Source organism: Triticum aestivum, chromosome 5A (genome assembly GCF_018294505.1).
Source record: "Triticum aestivum cultivar Chinese Spring chromosome 5A, IWGSC CS RefSeq v2.1, whole genome shotgun sequence".
NCBI lineage: Eukaryota > Viridiplantae > Streptophyta > Magnoliopsida > Poales > Poaceae > Triticum > Triticum aestivum.
In genome coordinates this window covers 264,895,102-264,918,048 of record NC_057806.1, presented here as the reverse complement: position 1 = coordinate 264,918,048, position 22,947 = coordinate 264,895,102, and positions in this window count along the sequence as shown.

The following is a 22,947-nucleotide window of genomic DNA, read 5'->3' as shown; positions in this document are numbered from 1 at the left end:
TTCACACACTCATGCCAGTTGTCGGTGCTCATACTTTTTCATTGTATCATCCATGCTAGTTTATTTTCTTTTTTAGTATTCTTCTTGTGTGTTTGAAAAACCTTAAGAAAACCCAAAAAAATTAGTTGTAGCTTTTAGCTAGTTTACTTTACATGCCTGTAGTAGTAATAATTAAAAGAAAACCCAAAAAGATTTCTCGTTCTTCTTTTGCTTGTTGGGAGATTTCCCGTGTAAATAGTTTTATTTCTTTTCTTGTTCTTTGGGGGTCGAGAGGAGAAGACCATAATGAAAATGTTGAGTGGCTCTTATATGCATTATTGTTGATCTAACCAAGAGCCCATATTACCTTGTCTTCTCCCTTGTATTGAATGCTTGCAGATTCCAGCTTAGTCCAATGCACGTGCACTATTATTATTATCCACACTTTTCGGTTGTGCAAGTGAAAGGCAATAATGACGATATATGATGAACTGATTGAGATGAGAGAAGCTGGTATGAACTCGACCTCTCTTGTTTTTGTAAATATAATTAGTTCATCATTCTTGATTCGGCTTATTATGAATGAAACATGTTTGCAATGACAATTAGAGATTATAGTTGCTCATGACATGCTTAAGTAGCTAGGAGTTTATAATGGTTTACCTTGCGTGCCAACATGCTATTAAAATGGTTGTGATGTGGTATGATAGGGTGGTATCCTCCTTTGAACGATTTGAGTGGCTTGACTTGGCACATGTTCACGCATGTAGTTGAAACAAAATCAACATAGCCTCCAGGATATTTATGTTCATGGTGAATTATATCCAACTCATGCTTGCATTCAGTGTTGATTAATTTTAATGGATGTTCATGATTGTTGTTGCTCTCTAGATGGTCGCCTCCCAGTCTCTTTCTAGCCTTCACTTGTACTAAGCGGGAATACTGCTTGTGCATCCAACTCCATAAACCCCAAAAGTTATTCCATATGAGTCCACCATACCTTCCTATATGTGGTATCTACCTGTCGTTCCAAGTAAATTTGTATGTGCCAAACTCTAAACCTTCAAATGAAATTATGTTTTATAAACTCGAATAGCTCATGTATCAACTAGGGCTATCTATATCTTCCATGCTAGGCAGGTTATTCTCAAGAGGAGTGGACTCTGCTCCTCATTCACGAGAAAATGGCTGGTAACCGGGATGCCCAGTCCCATGCTCAAATCAAATCAAAATAATTGCAAACAAAACTCCCCCGGGATTGTTGTTAGTTGGAGGCACCCGTTGTTTCGGACAAGCCATGGATTGATATTTGTTGGTGGTAGGGGGAGTATAAACTTTACCATTCTGCTTGGGAACCGCCTATAATGTGTGTAGCATGGAAGATATCGAGGTCTCTCGGTTGTTATATTAACAATGAAAGTATACCACTCAAAATATTTTTCATCTTTATTTCAAAAATCAAGCTCTAGCACCTCTACAAATCCCTACTTCCCTCTGCGAAGGGCCTATCTATTTACTTTTATGTAGAGTCATCATCCTCTTATTAAAAAGCACCAGTTGGAGAGCACCGCTGTCATTTGCATGTATTATTATTAGTTTATTGTGACGCCCGGATAATTAAGCTACAGTAATCCCACACTAATGATGCCACATCATCACTATTACTATTACTAATCTCACGTTGATCCAAATCTGGTTCAAATTCAAATAATAAGTGAAATTCTAAAATTCTCAAACATGAAAACTAAAATGTTCATCATGTGGCAAATAATCCCTAACTTATTTTGGTGTTGGAACCAACCTTTTTCAAAATGTTTAAATGCCCTAAATTAAATAAAAACACTGGCTAAAATAACAATTTAATTGCTTTTTAAATTATAAAAATATTAAACTAACTTGTTTTGGTATCAAACTAGGTTTGGCAGTGGCCTATATTAATGATACTAATTTTGGTGCTGACTCGGTATATTATAATACTAAAATATATAGAAGCTAAGTTAGAAAGGAAAAATAGATAAGAGAAAAGGGTCAAGCAAAAAAACATAAAAACAGAACCCCCCCTGGCCAACTGGGCCATGACCCAGCCAGCCGGCCCACTGGCCCAACCGCGCCCCTGGTCTATATGGCCTGTCGACACCCGAACCCTAGCCTCTCCCCCCACTAGTCCACCACTCGCACCCCCACTCCCCCCATGACCCGCACTCTCTCGTCCTCCTCTGCACCGATCTGGATCGGGGGATCGATCCCGTCGCCGCCCGTGGGCTTCGCCGCCGACGCCACGCCCCGCCATTCACCGCAACGTCGCCGGCCGGAGCCCCACCTCGCCGGCATGCCCGCGCCTGAGGAACCGTCGCCCACCGCCATCGCCCGACGCCACCCGGAGCTACCTCGCCATCGAGTCGCCGTCCCGTCACCGGATCTGTCTTCCCCGACTCCTCCCCGAGCCCCGCTGCCCTAGTCCCTACGGCCCCATGGTGAGGAACCCCGGTGTCCTCCCCTGCTCTGACCCCGCACGACTGCGATCAGTCATGCCTCCGCTCACACGTAGCTTGCCCCTCCCCTGCACATCGCTCGAGGCCGCGCCAAGCGCCCCCTGCACGCGCCTGTGCGCGCCCACTCGCGCCCTGTGGTTGCGCCCTCGACCATCGCTGATGATTGCCTGCGTAGCGCCCCTCTCCTCCCCGTGCTCGCACCGCTGCTGTGCACCCCGTGCCGCGCGCTCCAGCCCGCCCCTACTTCCCCCCGCTCTGCTCCGCCTCCGGCCCCGGCCAAGCCCTGCATCGTTCCCGTGCGCGGACGGCCATGCTCGTCCGCCGTCATCGCTGCCGCACCCCCCCTTGCACCCCCTGCTTGTCGCGCCATGGTCGGCCCGAACGCGCCGCCCTGGTCCCTATGCCCAGCTACCCGCGCTGCTCGCCTCCCCTGCTGCAGGCGCCTCGCCACCGCTCATCGTCGGCCCCGCACTCCGTCCCCCCCCCCCACGTCGGCCGGCCACCGCGGCCGCCCTGGCCACTAGCCTCGCCCCGCCGCACTCCCTGCGAGCGAGCGCCCGTCCAGGCGCCCGTAGCCCCCTTCCCGTGTGGACTCGGGCACACGCCCGCACGCCCGTAACCGCGTGCCCGTAAGGCCTCCCCAGGCCTATGACATGTGGGGCCCTGCCCCCAGAACATTTATATAAAAAAATTAAATATATATATATAATTATTAATTAATGATAAAATTAATTAATCAATTAACTTAATTAATCATGTTTAGTTAAAATAATTAAACATGATTAACCTAAAATATATAATTAACCTAACTAATATGTTAGTTAGGGTGATGTGTCTATGACAGACGGGACCCACACGTCAGTTTGACCCAGTCAACCCCCTGTTGACTGCTGACGTCATGCTGACGTCAGCAAACACTATTCTGGATAATGTTAGTTTAAATTAATTAAATAAATTCTAAAAATGATTTAAAACTTTAGAAAATCATATAAAATAAACCGTAGCTCAGATGAAAATACTTTCTAGATGAAAGTTGCTCAGAACGACGAGACGAATCTGGATACGCAGCCCGTTTGTCCGCCATGCATCCCTAGCATAGCGAGCATGCAACTTTTCCCCTCTGTTTCATCTGACCGAAAACGCGAAACACCGGGATACTTTCCCGGATGTTTCCCCCCTTCACCGGTATCACCTCATACCGTGTTAGGGCACACCTAGCATCACGCTTTGTCATGTCCTACATCATCATGCATCTGTTTGCTTAATATTTATTGTTTCTTCCCCCTCTTCTCTCGCTAGACACCGAGACCGACGCCGCTGCTACCCAGTACGACTACGGTGTTGACGACCCCTCTCTGTTGCCAGAGCAACCAGGCAAGCCCCCCCCCTTGATCACCAGATATCGCCTATTCTTCTCTACTGCTTGCATTAGAGTAGTGTAACATGTTACTGCTTTCCGTTAATCCTATCTTGATGCATAGCCTGTCCTTGCTACTACTGTTGTTACCTTTACCTGCAAACCTAATGCTTAGTATAGGATGCTAGTGTTCCATCAGTGGCCCTACACTCTTGTCCGTCTGCCATGCTATACTACTGGGCCGTGCTCACTTCGGGAGGTGGTCATGGGCATATACTATATACTTTTTACTATTGCATTACTTACGATATTGTTCGGAGATGGGGGCTGAAGGGGCAGGTGGCTCCATCCCGGTAGAGGTGGGCCTGGGTTCCCGATGGCCCCCGACTGTTACTTTGTGGCGGAGCGACAGGGCAGGTTGAGACCACCTAGGAGAGAGGTGGGCCTGGCCCTGGTTGGCATTCGCGGTTACTTCAAGATAACACGTTTAACGAGATCTTGGTATTTGATCTGAGTCTGGCCACTGGCCTATATGCACTAACCATCTACGCGGGGACAGTTATGGGCACTCGACGTCGTGGTATCAGCCGAAGCCTTCGTGACGTCAGCGACTGAGCGGCGCGCGCCGGGTTGGACTAGAACGCCTGCTCTTGTATAAGGGAGGCTAGGTCTGCTCACCGGCCGCGTACGCAACGTGCAGGTGTGCAATGGGCGATGGGCCCAGACCCCTGCGCCATAGGATTTAGACCGGCGTGCTGACCTCTCTGTTGTGCCTAGGTAGGGTTGCGACGTGTTGATCTTCCAAGGCCGGGCATGACCCAGACAAGTGTGTCCGGACAAAGGGGATCGAGCGTGTTGGGAAATGTGGTGCACCCCTGCAGGGAAGTTAATCTATTCGAATTGTCGTGATCTTCGGTAACAGGACGACTTGGAGTTGTACCTTGACCTTATGACAACTAGAACTGGATACTTAATAAAACACACCCTTCCAAGTGCCAGATACAACCCGGTGGTCGCTCTCTAACAGGGCGACGAGGAAAGGATCACCGGGTAGGATTATGCTACACGATGATACTTGGTGAACTTACCATCTACTCTCTTCTTCTGCTGCAAGATGGAGGTTACCAGAAGCGTAGTCTTCAATAGGACTAGCTATCCCCCTCTTATTCCGGCATTCTGCAGTTCAGTCCACATATGATACCCTTATTCCATTTGATACCAATGCATACATATGTAGTGTAGCTCCTTGCTTGCGAGTACTTTGGATGAGTACTCACGGTTGCTTTGTTCCCTCTTTTCCCCCTTTCTATACCCGATTGCTGCGACCAGACGTTGGAGCCCAGGAGCCAGACGCCACCATCGATGACTACTACTACTACTCGGGAGGTGCCTACTACTACGTGCAACCCGCTGACGACGACCAAGAGTAGTTTAGGAGGATCCCAGGCAGGGGGCATGCGCCTCTTTCAATTTGTATCCCAGTTTGTGCTAGCCTTCTTAAGGCAAACTTGTTTAACTTATGTCTGTACTCAGATATTGTTGCTTCCGCTGACTCGTCTATGATCGAGCTCTTGTATTCGAGCCCTCGAGGCCCCTGGCTTGTAATATGATGCTTGTATGACTTATTTTATTTGTAGAGTTGTGTTGTGATATCTTCCCGTGAGTCCCTGATCTTGATCGTACACGTTTGCGTGTATGATTAGTGTACGGTCAAATCGGGGGCGTCACATTTACACTGAGTATGACTGTGTCTAGATCTCTTTTAGCATGAATTACAATGTTTAGTCAGTCCTTGATCTTCAGAGGTGCTCTGCATTTATGTTTTGCGGTCCCAGAAAGGGCTAGCGAGATACCATCTTATTATATCATATTATGATTGTTCTGAGAAAGTGTTGTCATCCGAGATTTATTATTATTGCTCGCTAGTTGATTATGCCATTGATATGAGTAAACATGAGACCTAAATGTTATTGTGAATATGGTTAGTTCATAATCTTTGCTGAAAATTTGAATGCTGGCTTTACATATTTACAACAACAAGAGCAAACAGAGTTTGTAAAAGTTTTTCTTTATCAATTTCAGTTTGTCAACTGAATTGCTTGAAGACAAGCAAAGGTTTAAGCTTGGGGGAGTTGATACGTCTCCATCGTATATACTTTTCCAAACACTTTTTCCCTTGTTTTGGGCTCTAACTTGCATGATTTGAATGGAACTAACCCAGACTGACGCTGTTTTCAGCAGAATTGCCATGGTGTTATTTTTGTGCAGAAATAAAAGTTCTCGGAATGACTTGAAAATCAACGGAGAATATTTTTGGAATATATAAAAAATACTGGTGAAAGCATCAAGGCCAGGGGGGCCACACCCTGTCCACAAGGGTGGGGGCGCGCCTACCCCCCTGGGCGCGCCCCTGCCTCGTGGGCCCCCTGGTGCTCCACCAACCTCAACTCCGACTCTATATATTCACGTTCGGGGAGAAAAAATCAGAGAGAAGGATTCATCGTGTTTTATGATACGGAGCCACCGCCAAGCCCTAATCTCTCTCGGGAGGGCTGATCTGGAGTCCGTTCGGGGCTCCGGAGAGGGGAGGGGAAACCGTCGCCATCGTCATCATCAACCTTCCTCCATCACCAATTTCATGATGCTCACCGCCGTGCGTGAGTAATTCCATCGTAGGCTTGCTGGACGGTGATGGGTTGGATGAGATTTATCATGTAATCGAGTTAGTTTTGTTAGAGTTTGATCCCTAGTATCCATTATGTTCTGAGATTGATGTTGCTATGACTTTGCTATAATTAATGCTTGTCACTAGGGCCCGGGTGCCATGATTTCAGATCTGAACCTATTATGTTTTCATGAATATATGTGAGTTCTTGATCCTATCTTGCAAGTCTATAGTCACCTATTATGTGTTATGATCCGTTAACCCCAAAGTGACAATAATCGGGATACTTACCAGTGATGACTGTAGTTTGAGGAGTTCATGTATTCACTAAGTGCTAATGCTTTGGTCCGGTCTCTATTAAAAGGAGGCCTTAATATCCCTTAGTTTCCAATAGGACCCCGCTGCCACGGGAGGGTAGGACAAAAGATGTCATGCAAGTTCTTTTCCATAAGCACGTATGACTATATTCGGAATACATGCCTACATTATATTGATGAACTGGAGCTAGTTCTGTGTCACCCTATGTTATAACTGTTGCATGAGGAATTGCATCCGACATAATTATCCATCACTAATCCATTGCCTACGAGCTTTCCACATATTGATCTTTGCTTAGTTACTTTTCCGTTGCTACTGTTACAATCACTACAAAACCAATACTATTACTTTTGCTACCGTTACTGCTACTATCATATTACTTTGCTACTAAATACTTTGCTGCAAATATTAAGTCTTTCATGTGCGGTTGAATTGACAACTTAACTGTTAATACTTGAGAATATTCTTTGGCTCCCCTTGTGTCGAATCAATAAATTTGGGTTGAATACTCTACCCTCAAAAACTGTTGCGATCCCCTAAACTTGTGGGTTATCAGTGGCGTACCGCAAAACGGAGGAAACAGACTTCTCTTTGACCTCCTACGATCGAAACAGGGGTCCTGTTCATTGGGAGGGGTGTGGCGTACCGCAAAACGGGACTCCACGGGCTACTGTTCATCCACTGTCGACTTCCTCCAATCTCTACCTGCTACTGTTCATCCACCGTCTCCAGCCTCCACCAGACACTGTTCATGCAAGGGCTACTGTTCATCCAGCCTCCACTGGCTTCAGTTCAACCAGCCTCCATGAGGTCCTGTTCATCCACCCCAACCGGTTGGGGTGTGTGGCGGCCTCCTTGGGCTCCTGGTCATCCAGTAGCAACCGCATACTATATACCACGGGGTCATGTTCATCTAGCGTCAACCACCTAAACATACGGTCGGGGTCCTGTTCATCCAACCCCCCACCGAGAACTATTCATCCACAGCCAACCCAACAAGCTCGACTCACAACACGTCTTGACTCGTTCTACATATCGCGCGCGCGGCAGCAATGGGCACTGTTCATCCAGAGGCAACCCAACAGGCTAGCTATGTCTCGCACGGGGGTTCGATCGGCTTTAGTAAGCATGCAGCAGCAACGATCGATCGGGTTCAGCTAGCAGCGTAGGAGTCTCGGTTGGGTTCAGTTAGGAGCGAAGGGATCGATCGATCGGGTTCAGTACGTAGCGGCAGGAGATCGCTCGGGTTCAATTATAGCGACATGGCTCGCACCACGTGCGCGTACGAGAGAAACATGCAAACCCCACTGCATCGCTCGACCTCGACCACCCACCGTAACCGGGAACTCCCCGATATTTTCCTCGCCCTCACTTCTACAACGATTTTCTCCGTCATGGGCGGCCCAAAGAATGTCACGCAGGTGCGCCTTCGGCTCGCCCAGGACAAAAAGCACATTTTTCTGTCATGATTTTTTGTCATAGAATTAGGAGCCCACCACATCTATGATGATACCGGGTCTTGTCATACTATCATAGAAGTGTCATAAGCATGACAAAAAAAATCGTCCGGCCCAAAATGTCATGGATGTGTCTTTTTTTGTAGTGCCACCAACTCTAGGACAATATCATATCATGCTATGTCTTAACTATGAACAATGCATATTATGTTCATATTATTTAAATCGCGTCTCTTTATTAACCAAACTGAAATGGGATATATTGAAAGTACACTCACCATCGATGCTTATACATTCTTTAGCACTGCATGTATGCTTGTGTTCTTCATTTGTAATCATGTGGTGTGGTGAAGCTAGTCACTCCGGAACAATGCCATTTCCTGCCATGTCTTAACTGTGAACAATTTTTATTCTATTTTAATCTAGGTCTCTTTATTTGCCACTAAGAAATGGGACGAATCAACAACATTGTTGCTTATATGTGCAAAGCATGTTATCTGTCTGCTTTTTATGTTTCATGGTGATATCACTAACGCCAAGAACTGCCATTGATGCTATGCAACTAGAGTTGGATACAAGTGTCAAACAAGTGCAGTCACCAGCTTGCTTGGCTGCTTGCGCTGCAGCTCCTAGGCAGGGCTAACCTTTCTTGAATTGTGTTGAAGAGCTATCAGTTTTGTATATTATTTTAGATGGCATGTTTATTTGCACTAGTGGAAACCTTTTATGCTCAGTGTATGAATCTGCTATCTGGTTGCGCTTTATTATCGTTGGCAGGGAACTTTTATGCCAAGTGCATGTAATATGCAGTAATTTCTTTGTTGTATAGTATAGGTATATTCTTCGTCATGATCTTGTAATTTAATTTCTGTATATGTTGTCGTCGCTCCCTAAAAAGGTCGTAAGCTTTGACAAAGCGCAATGGGCCTAAACATTCGGTTTATTATATATAAAAATCATGGTACTAAAACTGGTCGGCCTGCCAATCACTGTGAATGGGACTAAAAGTGGGCCTACAATCATGTCAGCCAATAGTAGGCCTAGATGTAAACTCACCAACTATTAGTTCGGACCTTTAACAGGCCGAGTAAACTAGTTGTCTAAGTTGGGCCAGAAAATAGAATGGGCTTTAAACAGTCTAAAAAGTAGATGGCCCAACCACAAAACGGGCTGTTAACAGGCCAAAATATGTGCCGGGCCACAACTGGCCCAATAAAATTATGGGTCGTAAGCAGGCCAGTTGCAAAGCGAGCCATCATTAGGCCTAGTTATCTCACAGGCCATTAATGGGCCAATAGTCAGGTTGGGCTAAAATGTATCCACAAATACTACGAGCCTTTAAGAGGCCAAAAGTTACTTCGGCCCAGAAATACGCCCACATGAAGCACATGTCATTAAATGGCCAAAAGTGCAACCGGGCCGACAATGGCCCATATCTACCAATGGCCATTAACAAGCTGAACTATTACATGGGCCTTTAAGAGGTTATAGTTAAAATGGGCCGCCGAGAGCACCATACTGTTATATATGGGTCGTAATTTGGCCCAAAATATGTTAGGCAATTAAGGGGTCGGATCCGATATGGGTCGTCATTTGGGCCAAAACATGGCAGATTGTTAACGGGCCGGATTTGATGTGGGCTGTCATTCAGCCCAAAATGTGATAGACATCTAATGGTCCGGATCATATGTGGGCCATAATCTCGCCCAAACCATGGCAGGCTTTTAATGGACCGGTCTAGTAGAGTATGACAAAATCTTGTGGGCCCTTTGCTGGGCCGACCTTTTTATCTTAAATGGGCTACTGTTGGGCCATACCACATGCTGGTGCAATGATAGGCCCCTTATGTTTTGGAGTTTGTTGACATAAACAATATGGGACTTATGTGTTTGCTAGAGCACACAGAGTAACAGGTCCCTGAGATGTCCAGGAGTTTGATGCAAACGACGAAGATATTCTCCCTGCGTTGCAGCGAAGGTTATCACCGAAGATGATGCCAAACAAGAGTGACCCCTAAAATTGATGAAGTTCAAGCAATTGGTTCATTTTCTGTTCGAAGAAAGTGACTGCGTTCGAGGAAGAATCAAGACAAAGTGAAGATGTAGCATTTGTTTCATTGTTCTTCTTTTTTTCATTGACCTTGATGCCATAATCCTTCAGTGTATGCTTCATCCACAATAACTGAGTGCAACAAGAGCCAGCAGCAATATATTCAGCCTCAGTCGTAGATAGAGAAACACAATTCTGCTTTCTTGAAGACCAACAAACCAAAGATCTACCGAGGAAATGACATGTCCCTGAGGTAGATTTCCTATCAACCAAGTCACCAGCCCAATTTGAGTCTGAATATCCAATAAGATCAAACCGTGCTCCCTTAGGATACCATAAACCTAAGGTGGGGGTGTGAGCCAAATATCAAAATGCTCTTGACCGCTTGGTGATGCGATTATTTCGGTGCAGCTTGATAGCGGGCACACATGCAAACACTCAACATAATGTCAGGTTTGGATGCACATAGGTAAAGAAGAGATCCAATCATCGAACGATGGGCTTTTGGATCATAATCCTTACCGTACACATATGTAGCTAGCTTACCATTTGTGGGCATTGGAGTTTTATAGCCCTTCATTTTGGAATCTTGCATTTTGAACTTCTTCAGGCACTCCTTCAGATATTTTTCCTGAGAAATGAAGATGGCATTCACTTGTTGACGTATTTGCAGTCCGAGAAAGAATTTGAGTTTACCCATCATGGACATTTGATATTTATTGGACATCATTTTCCTGAATTCTAAGATGCAAGCATTGTTAGAACAGCTAAACATAATATCATCCACATAGATTTGACAAACGAATAAATTTTAACCTTTCGATTTATTTCTATATTAAGGATAGACTGACAAAGTTGGCCTAATTTATTAGTTATTTATTAGATAATTGAAAATAGAGGATCTTGAGTACTATTCGAAATTCAGAAGAATTGCGTCCTTGTCGACAGCACGAGTGAAAAGTGTGGGATCTGTGGATCCTAGTTTGAACTCCTTGTCAAGCAAAAACTTCTTCAGGGTGTCATACCAATCTCTACGGGCCTGCTTTAGCCCATATAAGGCTTTCTTCAACCTGAAAACTTTGTTAGGAAACTCAGGGTGTTCAAAGCTAGGTGGTTGTCTAACATAAACTTCCTCATCAATTTCACCATTGAGGAAAACACTTTTCACATCCATTTGATACAGAAGGATATCATTGTAATTTGCATAAGCAAACAAAATGCGAATTGCCTCAAGTCATGCAACAGGAGCATATGTTTCACCAAAATCGATGCCTTCTACCTGTGTGTACCCCTACGCAACAAGTCGTGCTTTGTTTCTTACCACAATACCATTTTCTTTCTAGCTTGTTGCGGAAGATTCATTTCGTGTCGATTATATTGTGCCTCTTGGGATCCGGTTTGTCAACCAGTTCCCATACATCATTTAATTCAAATTGCACCAACTCCTCTTGCATGGCATTTATCCAATCTAGATCATTCATGGCTTGTTCATATTTGGTAGGTTCTGCCAACGAAACAAAAGAGAAAGTGCCACAGTAGTTATCCAAATGAGTGTGCGAACGAGTTGTGGGTCAATAACCTGGATTCTCAAGTTCATCGAGAATTAGTGAGGGATCAACTCGATTTGCCACTCGAGGATGGGCATTTTCTTCGTGATGGTCATCATAATCAACATCTGCATTTGTATCATCATTTCCTTCAGGATTGCCATTTTGATCGGCATTTGTGTTCTGATTGCCATTTCCATTTGGAGGAGCATTTGCTTCGGCATAGGCTTCACGAGTTCTGCTTCGAGTCATAGGAGCATCATCATCAGATGACTCGGGTGCATTTCAACAGGCTTGACACTTCCAATGGCCATTTGTCGAATTGCGTCCGATATCAGGGGTTCATCTAACACATTTGGCAGGTTCTCCTTTTGAGAGCCATTAGATTCATCAAACCGCACATTTACCGTTTCCATAACTTTCATGTGGTGAGAGTTATAGACTCCATCTGTATGCCAGTTTGAGCCATAATCAAGAAGAAAACCTTCATGTGCCTTAGGTGCAAATTTTGAAGAATGATTCATATCAAGAATATAGCAGGGTGCACCAAAAACACAAAGATAAGAAACATTTCTTTTCTTGCCAGTGATAAGCTCATATGAAGTTTTCTTAAGGAACTTGTGAAGATAACATGACAAGCAGTGTTAATGGCATCAGCCCAGAAACAAATGGCAGTTTCATACTCACTGAGCATTCTTCTTGCCATTTCAATGAGAGTTCAGTTCTTCCGTTCAACAACACCATTTTGTTGAGGAGTGTAAGCAGAAGAGAACTCATGAATGATACCATGATCATCGAGAAATTCATCAATGTGAGTATTCTTGAACTCGGTTCCATTGTCACTTCTGACATGCTTAATTCGCACATCATGTTCATTCTTAGCCTTCTTGGCGAAACTTTTGAAGATATCTTGAGTACAAGTCTTGTCTTTGAGGAAGAATACCCATGTGTATCAAGAGAAATCATCAACAATAACCAGACCATAATGATTGCCACCGAAGCTTGCATAATTTTGAGGACCGAATAAATCCATATGAATAATTTCAAGTGGTCTTGTCGTGGTCATGACTGTCTTTGATGAATGATGCTTCTTAGCCAATTTTCCAGCTTCACAAGCAGCACAGACACGATTCTTGTCGAATTTTACATCAGGAATGCCATGGAGATGATTTTTCTTCACCAGAGTCCGCAAATTTCTCATACCTGCATGAACAAGTCTACAATGAGGATGATGAACCCCTCCGTGATGGTGTCTAGATTGGATCTGTGGTTTCTAGAACTTGTGGTGGCTGGGATTGTGTTTCGTCGACTCCCCTAGGGAATATTGGGGTATTTATAGAGCAAAGAGGTTGTGCGGGAGGCCACCAAGGGTTGTGCCCCCCTCGGGGCACCCCTCTGGTATTTATGTGGCCCATCCTGTGTCTTCTGGCCCAGAAAAATTCTCCAAAAAGTTTCGCTACGCTTGGACTCCGTTTGGTATTGATTTTCTGCGAAGTAAAAAACAAGCAAAAAATAGCAACTGGCATTGGTCACTATGTCAATAGGTTAGTCCCAAAAAATGATATAAAGTTGCTATAAAATGATTGTAAAACATCCAAGAATGATAATATAACAACATGGAACAATCAAAAATTATAGATACGTTGGAGACGTATCAGCAACTTCTTGCTCTACTGGTCAGGGTGAGGATAACCTGAACAAGCCCCTCAAAGGATTATTCTCCATAGTAACAAGTGACGGTAAATTTCAGCACGTAATATAAATGTTTCCTTACCAAATTCCACTTACCAAAGGCGCTTGACTTCCCGACAACGGCGCCAGAAAAGAGTCTTGATGACCCACATGTATAGGGGATCTATCGTAGTCCTTTCGATAAGTCAGAGTGTCGAACCCAACGAGTAGCAGAAGGAAATGACAAGCAGTTTTACCCCGGTGTTGCCAATAACCTGACAGTCATGAGCCACGCATGGTTGTGCGATCAGCTCTTCCACAAGGCCGGCACCTTCCACTTACCAGCAAGGATTGTACTACTGCATATAAACTCTGCGTTGGACCAGATCCTCAAGTGGATGCTGGACTGCAATGCCAATGGATTCAAGGTAGACTAGGTGCTGCCCATCTTAGAGGACGAAGTGAACTGGGCTTCAAACTTAGTGGAGAGGGCCACCAGGAAGGAGACTGATACGTCCATTTCGCATGATGCTTTTATATTGATATTTATTGCATTATGGGTTGTTATTACACATTATGGTACAATACTTATGCCTTTTCTCTCTTATTTTACAAGGTTTACATGAAGAGGGAGAATGCCGACAGCTGGAATTCTAGACCAAAAAGAAGCAAATCTGATAGACCTATTCTGCACAACTCCAAAAGTCCTGAAAATTTACAGAGAATTATTTTGGAATATATAAAAAATATATGCAGAAGAAAATACCAGAGGGGATCCACCAGGTAGCCACAAGCCTGGGGGCACGCCCTACCCCCTGGCGCGCCCCCAGCGCTTGTGGGCCCCCTGGCGGGTCTCTGGTGCCCATCTTCTGCTATATGGAGGGTTTTGACCTGGAAAAAATCATAAGGAAGCTTTCGGGATGAAGCGTCGCCGTCTCGAGGCGGAACCTGGGCAGAAGCAATCTAGGGCTCCGACGTAGCTGTTCTGCCGAGGAAACTTCCCTCCAAGAGGGGGAAATCGAAGCCATCGTCATCACCAATGACCCTCTCATTGAGATGGGGTCAATCTCCATCAACATCTTCACCAGCACCATCTCCTCTCAAACCCTAGCTCATCTCTTCTATCCGATCTTTGTCTCAAAACCTTAGATTGGTAATTGTGGGTTGCTAGTAGTGTTGATTACTCCTTGTAGTTGATGCTAGTTGGTTTATCTGGTGGAAGATCATATGTCCAGACCCTTACTGATATTCAATATCCCTCTAATTATGAACATGAATATGCTTTGTGAGTATTTATGTTTGTTCCTGAGGACATGGGAGAAGTCTTGTTATAAGTAATCATGTGAATTTGGTATTCATTCGATATTTTGATGAGATGTATGTTGTCTTTCCTCTAGTGGTGTTATGTGAATGTCGACTACATGACACTTCACCATGATTTGTGCCAAGGGGAAGGCATTGGGAAGTAATAAGTAAATGATGGGTTGCTAGAGTGACAGAAGCTTAAACCCTAGTTTATGTGTTGCTTCGTAAGGGGCTGATTTGGATCCACATGTTTCATGCTATGGTTAGATTTATCTTAATTCTTCTTTCGTAGTTGTGGATACTTGCGAGAGGGGTTAATCATAAGTGTGAGGCTTCTCCAAGTAAGGACAACACCCAAGCACCAGTCCACCCACATATCAAATTATCAAAGTAACAAACGCGAATCATATGAGCATGATGAAAACTAACTTGACAATAATTCTCATGTGCCCTCGCGCTTTGCTTTATATAAGAGTTCGTCTAGGCTTATCCTTTTCTACAAAAAGGATTGGGACACCTTGCTGCACCTAAGTTACACTTGTTACTTGTTACCCATTACGAATTATCTTATCACAAAACTATTTGTTACCGATAATTTCAGTGCTTGCAGTGAATACCTTGTTGAAAACTGCTTGTCATTTCCTTCTGCTCCTCGTTGGGTTCGAAACTCTTACTTATCGAAAGGACTACGATAGATCCCATATACTTGTGGGTCATCAAGACTCTTTTCTTCCACCATTGTCGGGGAGTGAAGCGCCTTTGGTGAGTGGAATTTGGTAAGGAAAAAATTATATTAAGTGCTGAAATTTACTGTCACTTGTTACTATGGAGAATCATCCTTTGAGGGGCTTGTTCGGGGTATCTTCACCTCGACCGGTAGAGCAAGAAGTTGCTCCTCAACCTAATGCACCTGCTGAAAAATAGTTATTATGAAATTTCTTCGTGTATGATAAGGAAACTGCTACTAATCCTTACGAGGAGATGGAACACCACATCCTAATATGCATCTAATCTATGTGGATGAAGTTTATGGATTATTTAAGCTTGCAGGTTTGCCCGAGGATGACGTCAAGAAGAAGGTCTTCCCTTTATCTTTGAAGGGAAAGGCATTGAAATGGTATAGGCTATGTGATGATATTGGAGCTTGGAACTACAATCGGTTCAAATTGGAATTTCATCAGAAGTTTTATCCTATGCATCTGGTTCATCGTGATCGAAATTATATATATAATTTTTGGCCTCGTCAGGGAGAAAGTACCGCTCAAGCTTGGGGGAGGCTTAAGTCAATGTTATATTCATGCCCCATTGATGATCTCTCAAGAGAAATTTTTATTCAGAATTTTTATGCTCAACTTTCTCGTAATGATCAATCCATTCTAGATACTTCTTTTACTGGTTTCTTTTATAAAGAAGACTATTGAATTCACATGGGATTTCTTGGAAAGAATTAAACTCGACTCTGAATATTGGGAGTTTGAGAAGGTAAGGAGCCAGGTATAAACCATAAGTTTGATTGTGTTAAATCTTTTATGGACACTGATGCTTTTCGTGAATTTAGCACTAAATATGGACTTGACTCTGAGTTAGTAGCATCTTTCTGTGAATCATTTGCTACTCATGTTGATCTCCTTAAGGAGAAGTGGTTTAAATATTAACCTCCCATTGAAGTGAAAGTAGTAGAACCTATTAAAGCTGAAGAAACTATTACTTATAATGTTGATCCAGTTTTCCTACTGCCTATATTGAGAAACCACCCTTTCATGTTAGGATAAAAGAACACGCTAAAGCTTCAGTTGTGGTTCCTAGGAGTTATACTAGAACACCTATACCCCCTGAACAAATTAAAGTTGAACCTAGTATTGCTATGGTTAAAGATCTCTTGGTCCATCATATTGATGGGCATGTTATTTATTTCTGTGATGAAGCTGCTAGAATTGCTAGACCCGATAATAAAGATAAACATAGACCTGTTGTTGGCATGCCTGTTGTTTCTGTTAAAGTAGGAGATCATTGTTATCATGTCTTATGTGATTTGGGTGCTAGCGTGAGTGCAATTCCCTTTACTTTATATCAAGAAATTATGAATGATATTGCACCTGCTGAGATAGAAGATATTGATGTTACTATTAAGCTTACCAATAGAGATACTATATCACCAATTGGGATTGTTAGAGATGTCGAAGTCTTGTGTGGGAAATTAAAATACCCTACTGATTTTCTAGTTCTTGGTTCCCCACAAGATGATTTTTGTCCCATTATATTTGGTAGACCTTTCTTGAACACCGTTAATGTTAAGATAGATTGTGAGAAAGAAACTGTTAGTGTAAGTTTTGGGGATGTGTCCCATGAGTTTAATTTCTCCAAATTTCGTAGACACCCCCATGAAAACGAATTTCCTAGTAAAGATGAAATTGTTGGTCTTGCTTCTATTGTCGTGCCTCCTACTGATCCTTTAGAACAATATTTGCTAGACCATGAAATTGATATGTTTATGAATGAAAGAAAGGAATTAGACGAGATTTTCTTCAAACAAATGCCTGTTTTGAAACACAATTTGCCTGTTGAGACTCTTGGAGATCCTCTACCACCCAAGAGTGATCTTGTGTTTGATCTTAAACAATTGCCTGATACTTTGAAATATGCTTACCTCAATGAAAAGAAGATATATCCCTTTATTAGTAGTACTAACCTTTCAGAGCATGAGGAAAAGAAATTATTAAAAACTCTGAAGAAGCACCGTGCCGCTATTGGATATACTCTGGATGATCTTAAGGGCATTAGTCCCACTCTATTTCAGCATAAAATTAATATGGAGCATGATGCTAAACCAGTTGTTGATCATCAACGACAGTTAAACCCTAAAATGAAAGAAGTGGTAAGAAATGAAATATTAAAGCTTCTATAAGCAGGTATAATTTATCCTATCGCTGATAGTGGATGGGTAAGTCCTTTTCATTGTGTCCCTAAGAAGGGAGGTATTACTGTTGTTCCCAATGATAAGAATGAATTGATCCCACAAAGAATTGTTACAGGTTATAGAATGGTAATTGATTTTAGAAAATTAAACAAAGCTACTAGGAAAGATCATTACCCTCTACCTTTTATTGATCAAATGCTAAAAGACTATCAAACATGCACACTTTTTCTTTCTAGATGGTTATTCTGGTTTCTCTCAAATACCTGTGTCACAAGAGGATCAAGAAAAAACTACTTTTACATGCCCTTTTGGTACTTTTGCTTATAAATGATTGCCTTTTGGTTTATGCAATGCACCTGCTGCCTTTCAAAGATGTATGGTTGCTATATTCTCTGACTTTTGTGAAAAGATTGTTGAGGTTTTCATGGATGATTTCTCTGTTTATGAAACTTCTTTTGATGATTGTCTAAGCAACCTTGATCGAGTTTTGCAGAGATGTGAAGAAACTAATCTTGTCTTGAATTGGGATAAGTGCCACTTTTTGGTTAATGAAGGCATTGTCTTGGGGCATAAAATCTCCAAAAGAGGTATTGAGGTGGATAAAGCTAAAGTTGATGCTATTGAAAAAATGCCATGACCTAAAGATATTAAAGGTATAAGAAGCTTCCTTGGTCATGCTGGTTTCTATAGGAGATTTATTAAAGACTTCTCTAAAATTTCTAGGCCTCTCACTAATCTCTTACAAAAAGATGTCCCATTTGTTTTTGATGATGATTGTGTAGAAGCACTTGAAATACTTAAGAAAGCCTTGATCTCTGCACCTATTGTTCAACCACCTGATTGGAACTTACCCTTTAAAATTATGTGCGATGCTAGTGATTATGCTATTGGTGTTGTTCTAGGACAAAGAGTCGATAAGAAATTTAATGTTATCCATTATGCTAGTAAAACTCTAGACAATGCTCAATGAAATTATGCTACCACTGAAAAGGAATTTTTAGCGGTTGTGCTTGCTTGTGATAAGTTCAGGTCTTATATTGTTGATTCCAAATAACTGTTCACATAGATCATGCTGCTATTATCAAACTCTCGATGTTATTCTCCCCTTTTGTCAACTAGTGTCAAAAAGGTGATGAAACAACACGAGTGAAAAACTGTGAATATGATTCACTCTGAGGCATCGCCTGAGGAACTGTCTGAAGAAGTTTATGATTCGGAAGTGTGTGGAACATCTTCATATTCAGCGGCGGCGGCATCAGCTAATCCTTCAAGACTGACTTGGTTCTTGGACAAGGAAGGGATATTGGGGCCAGACTCATCACACTTGCGAGACAGAGGATTTTCTTCAAAAGGTTGACAATTGGAGAAGTGGCTTCTGATTCATCAAGAAATTTCCACAGCTGTATTCGAAGTAAATTTGTTGTAGGTTCACGAGCTGGCAAAGGTGGAGTGGAGCGATCGTGAAAATCTTCAACAGTAAAGCCTTGGTCAATATACTGATATAGTTCTTGAAGGTGAGATTTGCTAAGTTGCTTCTTGGAGAAAAATTTCCGAAGCAATTTCCATAAGCGCTTCTTGTTTTCTGCTGTTATCATATGCACAACTTTTGTTCGGTTGTGAATGAAATTAAGTTCGGCAGCCAGATGTTCTTTCCCTTGGTGGTCTTCGGCCATATGCTTCAGTAGCAACTGTTGAGTGCACATGCTCACTTCAAGATGTGAAGGAGGTTGAGTATTCGACAGACGATCACGCTTGGGCAACTTTGGTCCGTTGAAAGTGTTATGATAGTCAGAAGTGCTTGACGCTGGTGCTTTTCCTAAAGAAATATCTTCCATAACTTTCAGTGTATCACGCATAGGAGGAATGAAGCTCTTGTGATTGACTTTAGCCAGATATTCGGTCTTCATTGCATAGTCAACCACTTTCTGAATCCATGGTGCAAAAACTTCGATGGTTTTAGGACATTGAGCTGAGTCCATTAGGATGCGCAAGAGCATGTCTTCGAGATCGAAGATATAACCCTGAGATATGGCATGGATGGTATTCCGAAGAACATCAGATATTACATTGTCAGTATTCATTCCAGCCAGCAGACATATGGTATATGTGAGGATATGGTATAAAGTCTAATTGTCGAAGGTTAAATGTTCCGACAAAGGAGAGCCATGGTAATCACGAATCTTTTCTTGGTCCATTCTGCATCGGAAATCTTCATCAGTGACTGTGTCAATGTAGTGAACGCGAATCTTAGTTTTGCCATGTTCAAATCGAGGAAAATGAAAATGAGAGACAAGGTCCATACCAAAGCATTTGATTCTTTTTCCTTCTGTCATCCATTCCATTATCCATTGTGTGCTATCTGTTTCATCACCGGAGATATATAGAGTTGCATAAAACTGAAGAATAATCTCCCTGTTCCATGGATGCTGATAGCCTAAGACACGAGTGAGACCATAGTCTTTGATGTCTTGCAGAATTTGATTGAAGCATCCGATGCTTTTCATTGCTGCAAAGTCTGTAAACTCATGAGGGGAAATCTTCAGGTTGTCATACAGAATGCGAGAGTAATAGATCGCATGTTCCTGAGTCCAAAATCGAGGAGAATCAGATGTCTTGGGTTTGCTGTCGGGACTCTCTCGAAAGAAAAGTGGGTGAGTATTTCTGTTGAACAGCGGCCCTTTGATGCCGACACCAGTGGTAAACATGGGTAGTCACTCACGAGGATAGGGGTACTTTAGTTCTTCTTCAATAGAAAGAACTTCACCGCCATAGATGACAGAGTTCGAATGATGAGTTGATGGTGAGTTTGCTGCAGAGGGGTTCACATCGGAGGGTCTTCAAGCTGCGATGAGTGAAATCCTCAACGGAGAGGGATTTGTCACTGATGCAGGGACAGATTTAGGCACCGAAGCTTTATCATTCAATTGGGGCAGTTAAGGAATTGCTTCTGAAGTTGGTGGTGCAGAGGAAGGAACTGAATCTTTAGGTTCTTCAATGATAGGAGAATCTCGTTGTTCTGACCGAGGAACGGACACTTGATGCTGAGTTGGTTTTTCATCATGAGCGGGATTAACCATAGGCACTGCTTCAGTTGGCCTTGGTGAGGATGGCTCATGTACAACTGGTTCTTGAGGAACCGAAGAATAAATTGTTTGCTATGCTATGCTTGGAATCTTTGTGAAATTTGTGATTTTACTTGTTACTCGAAGAACCCTAAAAAACCTCCCCTATTTATGTGAGTTTAATGACAATGAAATCTTATCTTCTTATGCCAAGGAGGTTTATATTTACTATGATATCGAACAAATTGAAGAATTTTTTGCTTTTAAGGGTGCTTATAAAGTTGCTTCTTTGACTGAAAAGTATGATATTACTCTCTACAAATCTGAAAAATTTGACATACTTAAATATTGCTATGAAAACTATGCTCATAATGCCTATGTTAAAGATTTTACTGAGAGAATGTCCGCTTCTTTCGAAGAAAATAATGATATGCATGAAGCTATGGATAATTATGATTCCGTTGATTTGATTGAATTATCCCCTCTTTATGAACATGATGCTTGCTATTCTTGTGGCCATGATGCCAATATTAATGATGCTTATGGAAATGAACTTGCTATAGTTCCTTATGTTAAACATGAATTTATTGCTATTGCACCCACACTTGATATCTCCTTGAATGAAAAGCATGATTGCAATGATGTTATTACAAATTTTATTAATGTCAATTGTGTTAGTGATATGCAAAACCCCAAGCTTGGGGATGCTTGTTTTGCTATGTCCACTACTAATTGTAATGATCATGATTGGGTGATTCTTCTTATGATCTTGAAAATGTATTTAAGACTCATGATGAATATGTTATTTGCAATGATATTGAAAGTGGGTTTGAAAGAGCGTCAACTTTAGGTAAAAATAATTCCACATATTTGGAGAGTGTTCAATCTTATGAATTTTTTTATGAAAGTGGGTTCAGAGAGGTCATGACTTTAGTTGATGTTAATCCCACTAACTTGGAAGATTATAAGACTTTTATGCATGTGGATCATGAAAAGAAAATTTTATATGATTGTTATATTGTTGAATTTAAGTATGATCCTACATTTAATTATTATGAGAGTCTGGGATATGTGCACCACTGGATGGATGGTGTTGGTAGGAGGGAGATCGAGCTTGTAGGCCACCTCGCCGATGCGCGCCGTGATGGAGTTAGGCTCATAGAACTTGTAGGATAATTTGTGGTTTGCCCTCCGAGACACCGAAGACTGCATGTACGGCTGGAGCTTGAGGAAGACGTGGTCGCCGACGAAGAAGGAATGCTCCGACCGGTTCTTGTCCACTTGTCGCTTCATCCACTGTTGTACTCGAGTAAGTTGTTATTGCAGCAGCTCTGTCATTAGCTTCCTTTCCTCGAGCCATTCTTGGAGTTCCCCTGATATGCTCACATTCCAGTCCAGCCCCAACTGGGGTGGTTCATGTCCATAGAGCAATGAGAATGGAGTTTTTCATAGCAAGTATTGTACTAGTACTCCGCAAGGGCGAGCCATCTCGCCCATTTGGTCGGGCATGCGTGGACCTAGCACCGCAGATAAGTCTCGAGGCATTGGTTGACGCGCTCCGTCTGCCCATCAGTCTGCAAATGGTATGATGTGCTCATGTCAAGCTCCGTGCTCGTGGCCTTTGAACAGTTCAGACCGAAAATGACTAGTGAAGACCTTATCTCGAACGGAGAGAATGGTTGATGGCATGCCATGAAGCTTGTAAATGTTGTCCAGGAACTTAGTGGCCACTTGCGTCGCCATGAATGGGCGCGACAGTGGCATGAAGTGTGCGTACTTGGAGAACCGGTCAACCATAACAAGGATGCAGTTGTACCTACTGGATCATGGTAGGCCCTCCACAAAGTCCATTGAGATATCCTTCCAGGTGCTCTTCAGCACTGGCAGCTATTGCAGGAGACCTGGGTACTTGGCGCGATCCGACTTGGCTTGCCGGCAAACTTGGCAGCCCTGGATGCACCTCTTAGTGATAGACTTCATCTGAGGCCATGAGAGCAACCCTTTGAGTCTTTGATAAGTCACCGAGAAGCCGAAATGGCCAACCACCGCGCTACTGTGAAGGGCGTGCATGACCTTGGACTGCGTCTATGTGTTATTGCCCAGCCATATACGGTTCTTGTATCGGACA